Source organism: Toxorhynchites rutilus, chromosome 2 (genome assembly GCF_029784135.1).
Source record: "Toxorhynchites rutilus septentrionalis strain SRP chromosome 2, ASM2978413v1, whole genome shotgun sequence".
Taxonomy (NCBI): Eukaryota; Metazoa; Arthropoda; class Insecta; order Diptera; family Culicidae; genus Toxorhynchites; species Toxorhynchites rutilus.
This window is the reverse complement of record NC_073745.1, coordinates 185,317,781-185,335,744: the sequence shown is the minus strand read 5'-3', so window position 1 is coordinate 185,335,744 and position 17,964 is coordinate 185,317,781.

The window sequence follows — 17,964 nt, the reverse complement described above, 5'->3', positions numbered from 1 at the left end:
CCAGGTTTTTCATTAGAACCTTTTTTTATTTATTGCATCCCACACAGTTCTCAGGTCACAGCTCTCGATCATGAGTTAACGAGGTAAATTAAGATGAAGACGGTAAAATTTTCTTTTTTCACGATTCACTCCTGTTGTACTCTTACTATGATTTCACAGATACAATCACACGTATGTCTTGTATAAATGTCGTAACGCATCACAACAAGTTCCAACATGTCATCCAATTGATATCTGCAGTGGATAGAGAAGTGCTGATTTTCGAGCGGGTGATAGCATGCAGGTTCATAATTAAATAAACACATAACAAATATAAACTACACACACACACTAGAGATACCACACGCCATTCAAACTCATCAGCATACTAGCCCCCTGCCCATTAGCCACGAAAAGCTAAGCTGGTTTGAGCTGAGCTATTGTTACTCCTAGCATTCGCATGTTTTACATAATACTTAATGAGCAGGGTTCTCAACCATCAGACCCGATTGTCGGAGTTGGGGTTTTTCGATTTATTCTGACATAGAGGCGAACAGACTCGGCAGATTGTGATATCCGGTCTTTCTGCCTTTTTTCTGCCTGCTTGTAAATATATAAAGTCCTGAAATTTTGTATCGAAGGAGTTAATAGAGAAAAGATAAGGAAACCATGTATTGAGCATGTGGTCAGCAAACGCTGGTTGATTACCAGACTTTTCTAACCTAAACTGTGCAGGTCTGCACAGCGGACCTTTTCTCATTCCCCGCTAAATCTAGCACCCGCTGTATGACTAGGCAGATCGAAAAAGAACACTATCTTCGATCACAGTAAAGACGTGGTGAAAACCGCATCCAACTAGGGAATCCTGCCTGAACCACATGACTTGAAATTACGCAAGTACCAAAAGAAAATTGTGACGTAACAAGTAGAATTAGAACAGAAAAAAGTAGGAAAATGAGGAGAAAATACAACATTTAAACACATAAAAAACACTCAGAATAAAATTACATATGTTCCTTTAAATGAATCTTTCTTTGAAGGAATAAGACTCCAATATTATTCATGGCTTGATGTCAGTAATTTTTCCCCTTCTCACATGAAATGAAGGAAATGAACTAAGGTGAAAAGATGCAAGTTTGTGTCGTACATATCGGTTAGCGCTACAATAAATAAATAAAAAATTGTAAAGGGTTGTATCTAGGACACGACCGCATATTTTCGACGTAGAACTACGCAATTATATTATGCAATCCACTTGTTTACCACTTCGAATATTATTTTAGAATGCATCGAAATCGCTGCCTTTTGATATGCTGCCTAGGACTACCAAAATATGAGAACGGAAGAATTGTCAAACGATCATTGTATTTTACATTTCCCTCTGAAATTATTGCGCATCTCATGTTTACGTTGTTCTAGAGCCGCTAAAGTTCATTCACCTCTAGTATATGAAATGACGATTTTCCCAGGCTTCTAAGCTTAAAAGTACGTTTTAGGGAAACATATTCCCGTTTGCACAACGACAAGCGAGTACTCAACACCAAAAAATACCCCCGACTTGCATGTATTTGCAAAGCGGATTCCCCCAGGCACATTAATTTTGAAGTCCGTGTTAGGGAAACACAGCTCAGTGAGAGAAAATACCACCTAAAGACGTCGGTTAATCGTTCGATTAATTCAAATAATCGAATATCTGAAATCATAATCAAGTAATTTTGTAAATAATAATTCAAAATCAAAATATTAATACATCGAATAATTGTCACTGTAATCGCGATTAATGGAAAATAGGATATATCTCAAGGTTAATGCATTAATTAAGAATCGGACTATATAATTTTTTTTATCCAACATTTTTTATCCAACCATGTAACATCTACAACCCGATGGACCACGTGATCAGAAAGACAATATGATACGTGATCATTACAAGAAATAAATATTCGATTAATCGAATACTGAAAGATAATTATTCGAATAAATCGAATATTTAAAAATGCCCCAACGATTAATCGACAATCGAACAAATGAAACATTTAGACATTACTAATACCACCGACTTGCATGTTTTGACAGAGCGGATTCTCCCCGGCACATTGATTTTGAAGTCCGTGTTAGGGAAACACAGCTCGGTGGGAAGTGCTCCCTTGGCCGAATGGTTAGCGTCATAACTAACATGCCGGGTGTTCGGGTTCGATTCCCGTTCTGGTCGGGGGACTTTTTCGTCAAAATTTCCTCCGACTTGCACTGTGATCACGCGTATTCTAGAGCTTGCCACTTAGAATGCATTCAAGGCGTGTTGTGTTATTTGGCATAGAAATCTCAACTAAGTACTAATAAAAATGACGCAAGTAATACTACGTTGAGACGGCGAAGTTCCTCTAGGAACGTTAGTGCCATTGAAGAAGAAGAAGAAGCTCGGTGGGAACAAAAATACCCCCGACTTGCATGTATATTTGCAAAACGGATTTCCATAGGTACATCGATTTGGAAGTCTGTGTTGGGGAAACCGTAAATCGGGCCAATCAAAACTTGACAGTTACGGCGTTTAGATAACGCCTAACATTTTACAGTTATTCAATGGTTCATCTCATGAAAAATAACATTTTATAAATTGTGATAGAAGCGTAGAAATATTTCCTATCAATTGATGCAAACATCTTTCCGGTCTGTTAAGAAAAGTTCGAGTTATAAGCATTCGAAATACGAGTAGGGTTAGCATACAAATCGGCTAAACAAATGTATGGGAAAAAAGGAAGTTCTTCCAGTTTTCATGAATTTAAACCAATCAGAGATTAGCGAATTGTAATGTATAGCATATCAAACAAATCTTAGAGAATTTCCGATTCGATTGGTATGCAAATCATGAGAATTCGTTCACAGTTAAAATAGTATTTCATAAAAACGGGACCTGGTTTCTGATTTGGCACCCTTTCTGAAAGACGTAGTTCTACGTCAAAATACAAAACTACAAATGAATGTGAAAATGAAATGTGTACTCATACTGTCGTTAAAGTTAATTTTACTGTGAATGTTCTAAGGATTGAGAATACCTGAAGAAACCATCGTTACGTCTTGACATAGGATTACGTCTCTCGGGAACATATAGGGAATACAAACTGAAAAACTGAACATCCATCCCTTCACGAACATTATCCATTTTGAGCACTTATTTTTCAATTTCGTCCAAGGTTGTGTTACTTCCTGTGTGTTAGAGATAGTAATTGCGTTACGTAATGGGAGCGAGGGGGTCCAAAATCCGGATTTTCAGCGTTACATAATTTGTGCACCACGCCTTACGGCATCGGATGTAATCAGTGAATGAAATTGTATAAACATGGGGTTCTCAAACAAACGAATATTTGCAACCTCAATTTAAGGAGTTTGTAGAATTAACTTTTTCTGAAAATTTGATAGTAGATGTAGTAGATCTACCAAAAAGACAATTTTGATAAAAAGTATGGGTGTGGCATGTCAAGTTCTGGCCACACGGGCATCGTCAGTCTAGCGATTAAGTTGATCGAGTACCAGGGACATTTTCCGGCCAGTTCTCAGCAGGCAGTCACCGCTCGGCTTCGAACGGTCTCTCATTATCACGCGGACGCTCATGAACATTTTAGCGATCCTGCCAGGAGCGAGGATTAAACGGGATAATCGGAAACCGCCTTGAACCGAAATATTTAGAGACGTGATCCTTCAGGGGATCTGGGTGGGAATCAAGTGACACAAAAGTTGCAATTTTCCGAAGTGCATTTGGCGTGTCTCCCACCGTGTGTGAAACATTCCAAGCAGAAATTAGAAAAATCAGTTTTGTTTTTGACGTAGTATTACGTCTTACATTAAGGGTGCCAAATCAGAAAACAGGTCATGTTTTTATGAAATTAAGTTAACGTTAATAACTGTTTTTGCTGCGAACGGATTTTAACGATTTTCATACCAATCGAATCGTAAATTTTCTAAGATTATATGCTATACATTACAATCCCATAGTTTGTATATGTTTTAAATTGATTAAAAATTGGAAGCATTCCCATTTCACCATACATTTGTTCTGTCCATTTGTGTGCTTTCCCGAACAGAACTGTCAATAACGGGCAACTTATGCAGTCGCTAGAATAGAAACAACGAAGGAGGATAGCGAAAAGAGAATATTTGCGAAGTAAACTCCATCCTTACATAGTAAGTAAGCTGTCGCTAGCGTATAAGTATTGTATCTCCTCTAAGGGAAATTCTCAGAATTTTTCTGTGCCCGAAACAACGAAGGTCGCTTGTTCTGCTCGTTTTGTGTTTTATGTTGACGCTAACGAATACGCAACGAGAGGGTTTTTTAGGCAGTTGTTAAGCGAAATCTTGAGCGATTTGAAGAGCTCAAATCAGAAGTTCTCAAAGTTGTCGATATCGACCCCTTGGGATCGATGTCGTTTTCCCAAGGATCAACATAAACGAAAACTGATTTTGGTGATCGACCAGGTCCAAAAATCGACCTTTATTAATTAACAAAAGTTCTTATTCGAAACATTTATTGATGAGAAAATCATGTCAAGTTTACTCACTTAGCGAACCGGAAAGTTTTTGTATTGGTAAGTATTTTCTATGAATAAGATACAGATAAAATTTTGAATGAATTTTGGTTATATGGTCGATGGTATTACTTCATTCTGGAAAAAGGTTCTCTTACCCGAAAAGTTTGAAAATCCCTGGCTGAAACCATTCTTTTCGTTCCATGTTAAGTATGATGCCAATCGTATATTGACTCATTTGAACTATCCTTTGACAAAACGTATTATGTTGTTCCTAAACATTGTTCTACCGCTCATCAATAGCGTCAATAGCACTTTTCAATCAGAAGGTTCTCAATTTTGCGAATGTTCTAATGAGACAAGAATGTTATTATTGGCCATGTTGGGTTACTTATGTTTATGTTCGTTGATGCTGACCTTGATGTGAAAGATTTCGAAGACTTTCTGAAAAAGCATGAGGATGTTTACATTGATATCGATGCAGAAGAAGCTGAAAAAATAAATTGGATGCAGCTAGGCTGATCTTCAAATTGTTTTGTCCTGACTTCAATATTGAACTCGTGAAACAGATATCAAATCGATTTAATTTTAGCGATACGGTTATCAAAACTGCGGTCTTGATGAACCCTCAAAATTTTGTCAAGCTACCAAACCTTATTGTTTGATGTGCCAATTTCCTCAATTCATTGAAGCAGGTAAAAGACAAGGCTTGGAAAACAAATGCAGGCTACGCAAGACGAAGCTTATGGTGCAAAAATTTATTGACTCAGATATAACTTGTCCTAGGTGTTGGATGTCAAAAAGCGTGATGAGAATTTTTTGTATCCATTGCTAAGGTTGTTTGTAAGACACTATTTGAAAACATTCATCAGCATGAGTCAAGCGAATATTTTCGCTTTACAATGCCAAAAAACAAAAGCACCCACAATTATAGACTATATTTTGAAAGCGAAGAACTATGTGTAAATATCTAGTCCGCTTCCTTCGGTATAAATTCCTTTTCCCGGCTCTTTGCTCTCCATCTGCTCCTCGAATCCGTATGTCTGGTTATTTTTCTCAACTTAATCTCTCTCTATCTCTCTCTCTCTCTATTTCTCTCTCTATCTCTTTCTCTCTATCTCTCTTTTCTATCTCTCTCTGACATCCAGTTATCATATCCAGGTATGTTCATTCCAAAGGATCTCTCTATCTCTCTCTTTATCTCTATCTTTCTCTCTCTCTCTATCACTCTCTCTCTGACATCCAGTTATCATATCCAGGTAAGTTCATTCCAAATGCTCTGTCTCTCTATCTTTCTCTCTTTCTTTCTTTCTTTCTCTCTCTGACATCCAGTTTTCATATCCTGGTATGTACATTCCAAAGGTGAAGATTGTTTATATACGAGGTTCATTTTGTTATGGTATTGAACCCTACACTATGTATCTGCTCAAGGAGATGCGTCAAGGATGAAATTGACGGAGAATTTGAAGACAAAGTTCAATAAAACCATGTGTAAACATGAGAAAATTCAGAGGATTATAAGAAAACCTTTTTATGATTTATTTTAATGTATTGATACGACCTTAACAACCCATAAATAAGAAAAATAAATTCAAATTGAAAACAAACATTCTTTTTCATTTTTTGCCTTAATTTTTCGATACAAGTTTTTATACAGATTTTTTTGCTAAAAATGCAGATATATAGTTTTTTTCCAGAAAATTTTACAGAATTAAATGTGACAACGCTTAGTTCAAGTACATTTCAACAAAGAACCTAGGTATGGGTAAATGAAATAATCAGGGGTACGACTAAAACGTCAAATCACTCATATTGCCAGTGTACCCAATATTGCTGCGGTTTACTGACATTTTGGTTCAATCAATTACTGTTGTGTACAACTCGGTGCGGTTATATAGTCGAATAGTGGCTAACTTTAAACTCCATGTTAAATGTGAACACCTCCATGTGAAACCAAAATATGAATATCGCTCATGCAGTTAGAATAAAGCAGCGCATTTTTCGATTTCAATCCTCGTAAATGATATGTTGATAAACAAATGACGCCATATTGATTTTGATTTTGGGTAGCCTATATTCAATTGATGTCTAACCCCTGGAAATAAACGGATTAAAGAAAAACTAACGGAACGTTTTATTAACACATCTGGCTTTTATAATGGTGGTTGAGCAAGTGAAGAAAATTCTGTAACAAACTAAAGTGTTGCTATGGTTCGCAACAGATCAGAACTACTTCGATTGGATTAAATTGGATATGGCATTGTACATCTTAATATCCCCGCTCAATTCCGGAGACCATCAATCCAAGACCTGCTCAATGTCGCTGAAATGCGCCATGCTGGCAATCCCTTGGTCAATTGCTCATTCGTTGATTTGTAGCGCACAACGACTCGCCCTCGCTGTATCATTTCTTGCACGAAACAATACTTCACATCAACGTGCTTCATACGACCGGTGTCCCTTTCGTCCTCTACAACCCTGATGGTTGACTGATTGTCTTCGAAATAAATGACAGGTCCATCCAGATTCCTGCCTATGTCCCGTAACAATCGCTCCATCCAAATACCATGGCATACAGCAACATTAAGAGCTACTAACTCCGCTTCGGTCGATGATAGAGAGATAGTGGGCCCTCCTAGTCACCCATCCTACCGTGCAGCCATATACACGGAAAACTCTTGAGTGGTAACGATTTGAAAGATTTCAGGAAGCTTGAAATAAAGACGACTAGTCTTGAGGAGTGAAACTAGTGAAGTGAACATTTAAACAAAATAACAAACTAGGTTGCTAGGGGTCTCAGGTTGGTAGTCGGTACAAATAAACATAGGTTTGCTTAGACTGGATGACTACACTTCAACACCCTCTCTCAAACAGTTAATCCTAGGTTTGACCGTAGGCTTGGTAAATATATCCGCTATCTGATCTTCGGTCTTGATAGGTTCGATTTTTAGGGATCCAGACGCCACGTGATCACGGAGGAAGTGATGCTTGACGTCGATATGCTTGGTGCGCTTCATCTCCAAATTCTTCGTCATGCAGATGCAGCCCCTGTTATCTTCGTAGATGGTAACCGGTGCGCTAGCTTCTTGCAGATCCTTCAGAACTCCGTTCAGCCAAATCGCTTCAGTCGCCGCCAGACTCAGAGCTACATATTCTGCCTCGCTGGATGATGTTGCTACTGTCTGCTGCTTCTTGCTACACCAGGAGACGGGACATCCGAACACCTTGAACAGGTAACCGCTGACAGATTTCCTATCGGTGACATCGGAAGCCCAATCCGCATCCGCGTACCCGACCAATGGTACGCTCGATTCCTCTCGCCGGAATAGTAGCGTCATACCTCTGGTTCCTTGAATGTACCGGACCACGTGCTTCAGTGCTTGCCAGTGTTGAGTCGTAGGGTTTTGCTGGAAACGACCCAGATATCCAACCGGAAAACATACGTCAGGTCGAACACACAGCATGAGATACATCAGGGATCCCAATAGCTCGCGATATGGTTCGTCAGTACGTTGGCCTGTCGGTTCCAGTGAGAGTCCTTTCTCCATCGGAACTCTGACCGGATTGCAGTCATCCATCCCGAAGCGTTTCATCAGCCGATTGATGCCTGCGTTCTGCGACAGCTTCATTACACCAGCCTCATTGTTGTAGTCGATTTTTATGCCTAAGAAATGGCGCAGGTCACCACAATCGGACATCTCGAACAGCTTGGCCAGATCACGCTTCAATTGCGCAATCGTTGATAGATTCCGGCCCACCACCAGAAGGTCATCCACGTATAGAATCACGATCAGCTCATCATTGGGAACCAGCTTCGTGTAGAGGCAATAGTCGTGCTTGGACCGAATGAAGCCCATCTTCAGCAGCTCTTCGTTGAAACGCTCGTTCCAACATCTCGGGGATTGCTTTAGGCCATACAACGACTTGACCAGGCTTCGCTTGAACTCCATCCGGAACGGCCATGTAGATGGTTTCCTTCAAACTTCCATGCTGGAAAGCAGTCCGTACATCCATTTGATGAAAATGATACTTATGATGAACTCCGACGGCCAGCACAGCTCGGATTGTGGCCAGCCTTGCCACCGGTGCGTAGGTTTCCTCGAAATCTTGTCCCGGCTTTTGGAGATAGCCCTTCGCCACTAAACGTGCTTTGTAGCGAACAGGCCTACCATTGTCGTCCTCATTCAGTCTGAAGACCCATTTCGACTTGAGGGGTTTTACGTCAGCCGGGCACGTCGTTAACTGCCACACGTTGTTCCTCTTCAGAGAGCCTAGTTCGCTTTTGACCGCACGTAACCAATCCTTGCTGTCATCTCGTCCAGCTATTTCATCATAGCTTTGTGGAGTATCTATGAAAAATAGACCGCCAGAAGTTGCTCCGTAACCGGTAAAGTAATCAAATAACTTACCAGGGAGCGTGCGCTCCCGTTCGCTGCGCCTCACTTGCGTTTGTCCGTCGGATTCGCAGTGTTCTGGTTGCGAAGGGAGCGCTGGTGGTGTCGGATCGTCAGGCTCGTCTGGTTGAGTTTCGACGTCGGACTGCGGATCTTCTTCTTCTCGGGAATCGTCACCTGGTTCTGCCACGTCAGCTTGTACATCTTCAGCTTCCCCCTCTTGTTCAAGCGGGAATACGACGACCAGGGGAGCTTTTGATGATTCATCTGGTTCTGCACCATAAGGAAAACGTGTTTCGTCAAACTTGACATCTCGGGCTACGATGATCTTCCGTTGCTTTCTGTCCCAGAGCCTGTAGCCATTAGGGGCATACCCCATCAAGACTACCTCCACGCTTTTCGGATCGAGCTTCTTCCTTGTCTGGCTTGGAATCCACGCAAATGCCTTGCATCCGAATATGCGAACCTTCTCTACACTTGGCTTCGTACCGAACCACAGTTCAGCTGGCGTCTTTTCACACTGGAGGCTTGCCGTAGGACTTCGGTTCAGCAGGTACACTCCGGTGTAGGCGGCTTCAGACCACAAATTCTTTGGGACCTGTGAATCGAAGAGCATAGCACGTATCTTCTCGAAGAGCGTCCTGTTGAAATGTTCTGCTACACCGTTCTGCTGGGGAGTATAAGCGACCGTTGGCTCCACTTGAATGCCTTTGGATCTGTACCACGCCTTCTGTTCGTTGGAGCAGTACTCCCTTCCTTGATCTACGGTCAGTCTGGAAATTGCCTTGCCTGTCGCCGCTGTAGCCATTGCTTCGAACTCACGGAATTTCTCAAAAACTTGGGACTTCTTCTTCATCAGGTAGATAACCACGAAGTGCGTGTGGTCGTCGATAAAGGAAACAAAATATCGTGACTCGTCCCACGCCGGTGGATCAATAGGACCACAGACGTCCGAGTGGATTCGTTCCAACACCCGGGTTACTCGCTGTCTAGTTCCGCTGAAAGGTTCGCGGCACTGCTTACCTTGTACACAGGGATCACAGAACTCAATGGCCTTTGGTTTCACGTTGATGCCATTCACCATGTTGTGCTGCACCAGTTTTGCCATCGCCTTTTCATTGAGATGGCCAAGTCGACGATGCCACAATCCGCTCGCCTCTGCATCGCACATGTTTGCTGCCGGTGGATCCACGTTGATTTCCAGCTCGTACAGACTGCCCTTCAAATGGGCCGTGGCAATCATTTGGTTCTCCTTCCGTAACACTGCTTGACGACCATCAAACAGCACCGAAATTCCAGCAATTGCCAGTCGTTTAACGGACATCAGGTTATCCCGTAGGTCGGGGATATACAGCACCTCGTTGATATTTACTCGAACACCTTTGTTGCTGCAGCCATCGATCACGCCCTTCGTTCTCGCCACGAGTGTTTCGCCGTCCTTGGCAACTTGAATAACGATCGGCTCAGCCAGTCTTGAAGACGACGAAAATACCCTGGCATCATTAATCAAATGGTCACTTGATCCAGAATCCAACTTGAAGGTGACCTTTTCGCTCTGCCGCCGGCCAGATTTTTCACGGTTGACCATAAAGCTCACAGAACCGCTTCCTGAAGCTACGTTGGCCTCACCGTTGTTCCTCTGGCGGCAATCTTTCTGCATGTGTCCCTTCCGGCCGCATTTGTGGCACTTGCCTTTGAACGTTTTCGGTTTAACTTTACCTTTTTCGCCGATGAACGCCGTTGACTTCTCCACCACATCATTGTGCCGGTCACGCTGCTTCACCTCCTCTGCCAGGAGCTTGACGGTATCGAATTTCAAATCTTCGTCGCCTAGGTTTTCGAGCGCCGTGATTAACGGATCAAAAACTTCCGGAAGAGTCCCAAACAGCGTCACGATCAAATCCGCTTCAGCTAACTCTCCGCCTGCCTGTTTGAGCTGCCGAATCAGGTCTTCGAAAACCACCAGATGACCACGCATGGAATCGCCTTCCTTCATCCTCAACCGTCCAATCTGCTTCCGAACCAGGTTATGCGTCACCAGAGACTTCTTAGCAAAGGAATTTTCGAGAGCTTGCCACATTTTTTTCGCAGAAGTTTTATCTCGAACGATTTCCAGGCAGTCATCGCCAAGGAAACCGATCAACAGTGACTTCGCTTTTCTGTCCGTCTCGTCAAATTTCGTCTTCACCGCGGCCTCCGCAGTGTCCGCTGGGGGATCATCTGTCAACGTCTTGACCACTCCTTGCGCGTCCAGGAACATCCGTACCCGGAAACTCCAGTTGTGAAATCCAGGACCTCCGCTGAACTGGGGTATTCCGTGCACCGAATCCTTGCTTGAAGTACCCATAACCTCTTGAGTGGTAACGATTTGAAAGATTTCAGGAAGCTTGAAATAAAGACGACTAGTCTTGAGGAGTGAAACTAGTGAAGTGAACATTTAAACAAAATAACAAACTAGGTTGCTAGGGGTCTCAGGTTGGTAGTCGGTACAAATAAACATAGGTTTGCTTAGACTGGATGACTACACTTCAACAAAAACATATCCGGTGAGTGATCGTCTATCCACCGGATCATTGGCCCAATCTGCATCACAAAATGCTTCCATGACTGGTGCCTCGCTGTTTCCTTTAAAGAACAGCCCAAAATCTAATGTGCCACGGATGTAACGCAGTAAACGCTTCAGGTGCACCCAATGCTCATCCGTCGGACAATTTTGGAATTGGCTGAAATAGTTAACAGCCACACACAAATCGGGTCACGACGTCAATGTCACGTACATTAAGCGACCAATCAGCTCACGATAAGGCTTATTTGTCCGATGGCTTTCATCGCCCTTCAGCAGTCGTAAACGACACTCAATCGGGGTAGAAATAGGTTTGCTTTCATGCATGTTGAATCGCCGCAACAAATCTTCCAGGAAAACACGCTGGCTGATCCGCAAAAATCTGTTTCCGATGTTTCTTTCTATTTTCATGCCCAGGAAACTCTTAACTTCGCCGATGTCGGTCATCTCGAACTCGCAAGCTAGAGATCGTTTCACCTTTTTAATTTCCTCCAGCTGCGGACCGACGAATAACATGTCATCCACATAGAGCAACAGGAAAACTAAATTAGCTCCAGTTCTTTTCACGTACAGACACTGATCGCTTAAACCTCTCTTAAACCCAAGCTTCTCCACAAATAGATGAAATCGTTCGTTCCATGCCCTGGACGCCTGATTGAGACCTTATAACGAGCGATACGAGCAGACGGCATACTAAGCGTGTTTCTTGTTCGAAACCTTCTGGCTGAACCATGTATATTTCCTCTGATATTTTTCCGTTCAAAAACGCAGTTTTTACGTTCATTTGATGGATTCTCATCTTTTCATGGTTAGCAACAGCTAGAACCGTACGGAGTATCTAACTTTGCAACTGGAGCATAGGTTTCCGAATAATAAAACCCATATATTTGTGTGAATCCTCGCGCTACGAGCCTGGCCTTGTAGCGATCTTCTCCACCGTCTTCACACCGCTTCAATTCATACACCCATTTACAAGTTATCGGGATACGACCTGACGGGATCTTGGCCAAAGACCATGTATTGTTTCTCTTCAGTGCTTTCATTTCCTCGTTCATGGCTGCATTCCACTTCGGCCAATCAGCTCGCTTCTTCACCTCAGACAACGAACTCGGGAGATTTTCCACGAAATTAATTGCACTCAGGGCGAATCCACTATAGTACATTTCGTAATCATGTTGCCACATCGGAGGTTGACATTTCCGTTGCAATCGTGGTGTACTCCTGGATGTACCCTCTTCACATCGCGAACGCTGCATGTCCCGCAATGCATCTTCTTGATTCGTGTCAGCATCGTGTTCACATAAGGTCTCATCAGCACAGCTATCGAAATGCTCTTCATCAGCAATCTCTTCAACAGCTATCACGCTCTCAATATCATCTTCCTTTCTCTTTTCATGCGCATGATATCTTTACTGATAACATTTTCTGGAACTGCAGGAACTCTATTTTCGATGAAAATTACGTCTCGCACAACTACAATTGATTTCTGCTGCGGGTCCCACACCCTGTAGCCATTGTGAGCGTAACCGATGAACACTCCTCGCCATGATTTTGAATCCAGCTTTTTACGATGTTCTTTTGGAATGTGCACATACACTAAAGGGTGTGTCACATCAAATTGCATCACGGAAAAAACGCTGTAGAAATTCGTCCAGTAGACCGATCGTTTGAAAATTTTAGACAGTAAAATAAAAACTAATAAACAACTTTTGGCATTTTCTTTTTATTCTTAATTCGATCCCAAGCCCGTATGCTCGCACCTTCCTCTTTACCCCATCCATAAGGTTCTGTACAACGTCAGGTTGTAGTTTTTTTTGAACAGAAATCCATTTTCTCTTGAAGTCCACCTCCGATTTGACAACTTTTAGGTTCTTCCAGAGGGCCTGCTTCATAATCGCCCAATATTTCTCTATTGGGCGAAGCTCCGGCGCGTTGGGCGGGTTCATTTCCTTTGACACGAAGGTGACCCCGTTGGCTTCGTACCACTCCAACACGTCCTTTGAATAGTGGCACGAAGCGAGATCCGGCCAGAAGATGGTCGGGCCCTCGTGCTGCTTCAATAGTGGTAGTAAGCGCTTCTGTAGGCACTCCTTAAGGTAAACCTGCCCGTTTACCGTGCCGGTCATCACGATGGGGGCGCTCCGCTTTCCGCAAGAGCAGATCGCTTGCCACACCATGTACTTTTTGGCAAACTTGGATAGTTTCTGCTTGCTAATCTCCTCCGGAACGCTGAATTTGTCCTCTGCAGAGAAGAACAACAGGCCCGGCAGCTGACGAAAGTCCGCTTTGACGTAGGGTTCGTCGTCCATTACCAGGCAATGCGACTTCGTCAGCATTTCGGTGTACAGCTTCCGGGCTCGCGTCTTCCCCACCATGTTTTGCCTTTCGTCGCGGTTAGGAGCCTTCTGAACCTTGTATGTACGCAGGCCCTCCCGCTGCTTGGTCCGCTGGACGAATGAACTTGACAAATTCAGCTTATTGGCGACATCCCGGACCGAACTTCTCGGATCACGTCTAAACTGCTTAACTACGCGCTTGTGATCTTTTTCACTGACGGAGCATCCATTTTTGCCGTTCTTCACCTTCCGGTCGATGGTTAGGTTCTCGAAGTATCGTTTTAGTACTCTGCTGACCGTGGATTGGACGATTCCCAGCATCTTACCGATGTCCCGATGTGACAACTCCGGATTCTCGAAATGAGTGCACAGGATTAATTCACGACGCTCTTTTTCATTCGACGAAATTTTTCCAAATTTACGAAAAATTGACAGTGAAGCATGGCCAACGTGATCTATACACTCTTATCTGATTATAAGCGAAAGCTGAAGATATAACTCCTAAAAATTAAATTTCTACAGCGTTTTTCCATGATGCAATTTGATGTGACACACCCTTTACACCAAACACCCGTAGTTTTTCACATCAGACTTGCGACCTTCCCATAGTTCGAATGGGGTTTTCTTAACTTCGAGAACACTCGCTGGACTATGATTCGACAGAAATGCTGCAGTTTGGATCGCCGGACCCCAAAATTTTCTATCAACTCCAGAGTCTTTCACTAAGACGCGACGCGAGACAAGACAAACACTTATTGTTCTTACTTTTTAAACAACCTTTTTTTTACCAGAGTCTTCTAGCATAGAACGCGCCTTCTCCACTAGTGTTCTATTCATGCGTTCGCTCACGCCATTCTGTTCCGGGGTATAAGGAACGGTCCACTCGATTTGTATTCCTTTACTGTTACAGAATTCTTGGAACGCACCAGCTCTATATTCTCCGCCGTTACCACAGCTAAAACGCGATATATTGCAACCAAACTTCGCCGATACAAGGGCCTCGAACTCCTTGAATTTACTGGTGACTTGATCTTTAGAATTCAACAAATAGACTACCGTGAATCGACTCCAATAATCGATGAACGTGGCAAAATATCTTTCGTTGCTAATTCCCACAAGCGATACCGGCCCACACACGTCTGAGTGGATTATTTCCAACACGCGCGTCGACCGTCTATTCTCGCGTGTTGTAAAGGGCATTCGAGTCTGCTTTCCAGCGATGCACGACTCACAAACAATTTCGTCACCAGGACGACCTATAAGCTTCGTGTTGAGACCGACGATCATTTCGTTACGCAAATTTCCAAATTCTTCGCACACAAATGGCCATACCAACGATGCTATAGTTCGAGTTCTTTTGGTACACGATCACACGAATAGAACGACGATTTATTGTCGAATTTTTCTTCTGTATAAAGATTCAGATCGTACAGTTTTCCGCGTCGTTTACCAATAGCGACAGCACCCGATTCTCGTTCGATGCTAACTGTACCATTTACGAACACTACCTTCAGTCCATTCATCTCGATTTTCCGCACCGACAGCAAATTAACAGATGCTTCCGGAATATACAGAACGTCTTTCAGCACTATAGGAATCGATTCACCTTCACTGCAGAACGCATGCGAATCACGTCATGATGTTCGCGATGATCGATTGTCCTTGCTTTGCAACTGCAATTTCAATTGGTTTCTGCATCGGGATCAATTCCTCAAACAAACCGCGGTCGTTCGCAATATGTTCCGACGATCCTGAATCGATTATCCAATTCTGTTTCTTCGGAGTTTTCTCTGTAACAACAAAACACGCCGTCTTTTCATCAGATCCGTAATATGCGTTTGGTTTCCTCGATTCATTTCCTTTTTTTGTTTCTCGGAACAATCTGCAACTTTGTGGCCTTCCTTGCCACAGCCGAAACACTTGATTTTGTTCTTCTTCTGCTGCCATTGCGGCTTCCGAACTCGCGACCCAGAAAAAGCTGCTGAATCCGTATTCGCCTTGATGTTTTCGACATCCGCACTCCTCTTTTTTGTCTCCTCATCAAGTAAACGACACTTCACAAATTTGAGCGTTAACGTCTTCTCCGGCATCGTCTCGATGGCAGTCACAATCGTTACATATAACGGCCCCAAAGTCAACAATAAATGGCACACGATATCGAGTTCATCAATGCCAGCACCTGGGGCTTTGTACTCACGTACTATCCGATCGAATTTCAGAAAATGCTCCTGTAGACTAGCACCGTCCTACCGAAGAGTGATCAGTTTCTTCTTCAAATGCAGCCGACTCGCTATGCTTCGTCTCTAAAAAATTCGTTGAAGTGCTTGCCAAATCGCTTTCGAGGTCAACTTGTCTTGAATATATTCCAATTGACTATCGGGAGATCAGCAACGATCGACATCTTTTATCCTTCTTCTGTCACTTCTCCAAAGTCTTGAATTTTCGTTCCTCAGCCGTGTCTTCTTGATTAATTTTCAGCTCCTCTACTTCTGCTACTTCCTGCTGGATGCATTCCATCAGCTCATGCTCATCAAGTAGAGCCAATATCCGGAATTTTCACGACGGATAGTTGGAGCCATCAAAAGTGGCAAACGGACAAGATCGCCTTCTTTTTCCATTTCCGATTCAATAAAACTTAAACTCGACACTCGCGAATAACTGGGCCCATAACCTTATGGGTTAATGAAAAAACGGATTAAAGAAAAACTAACGGAACGTTTTTTTTAACACATCTGGCTTTTATAATGGTGGTTAAGCAAGTGAAGAAAATTCTGTAACAAACTAAAGTGTTGCTATGGTTTGCAACAGATCAGAACTGTAGTCCTAGTTATTTGAGATATCTTTGTAGAACAAAGTTTTTTTCTATCTTTTGACCCTATCGTTACTTAGAAAAAAAAGACGCTATATCGGTTATTTCAAGAGGTAGAAAAAAACTTTGTTCTACAAAGATATCTCAAATAACTGGGACTACAACATTGTCGAACTATGTTTACCTCTATCTATAAAGGTAAAAAAGTTAGATTTTGTATTTCATCGACAATTTTGGTCACCCTATCTTTGATAACATAAAATTGAGCGCTCTATTGTATGTAACAACTTTGTCGAAGACACTTTTTGTCTAGAGAATAACTGTCGAGCTCTAAATGCTAATTTCCACTTAATTACATCTCCTGGGCCAGTGTGCATTGTCAGAGAAAAAACCAGTCTTCTTCAATACGAGAACACGAAGTGATGATTCGAATTTTGAACTCAAACATTTCATCAATGTCAATTAAAGGCCAAACGTGTTTCAAACATCACGGTTGGAAACTTCACATTGAACGCTTGAGGTTGGTTGGACACTCGACTAAACAGTCATCTGCGGCACAAATCAATGCTTAAGGTGAAGGTGGAAGCTAGCCATTGTAGTAGTATAGGTAAAACCACGTGTAAAAATGGGGTAATAGTGTTTGTGAGAGAAGAGCAAAGCACAAGTAAATAGATCAATTCACTTATCAGACTGTGTGGCGCTTCATTGACACGAGTCTTTGAATACATTTGAAAAAAAAATAACAATTCAATACTGAAGTTAAATGTATGAACGATATGTTCCGATGAACCATGCCAATTGCAAACATAAATATATAGAATGGGTATTTTTGCATATGAAGTAAAATTCTGATTATACGCGAGCGTAACATGTGCAAATTTATAACACATGCGAATTGGGGCTCTTTTGATATTAACAAGTTCTACCGCATAGTAACTCGGTGCTGTTAATTCCTCAATATTTTCCTTCGTTGGTCGTATTGTTTTCACATATTCACGTTGGAGAACCTTAACCCTTCTCTTCGTATGCTGAGACATTTTGATTGAATGTAATACTTTTCCGTTTATTGTTTTTGAAAGCATAGGCAGCCGTGGCAGTGTTCCGAGCTCTGCAATACAATTTTCTTACCCAATATTAAAGTTGCTAAAACTTACATTATAGACCCATTAAACGTAAAAATAATGATTGTATTGATATCAACACTATTTTATTCTATTGATTTTCATGACATGAAAGGCTATGACTCAGGAATAACATTTTATTGAGTGGTTTTGATAGCTGTTTCGATGATGTTGTCTGGCATCAGTGTCGAAAAAATAACGATGCTTTCACCAATACAAACAGAACCATTGCCGAAGATTGA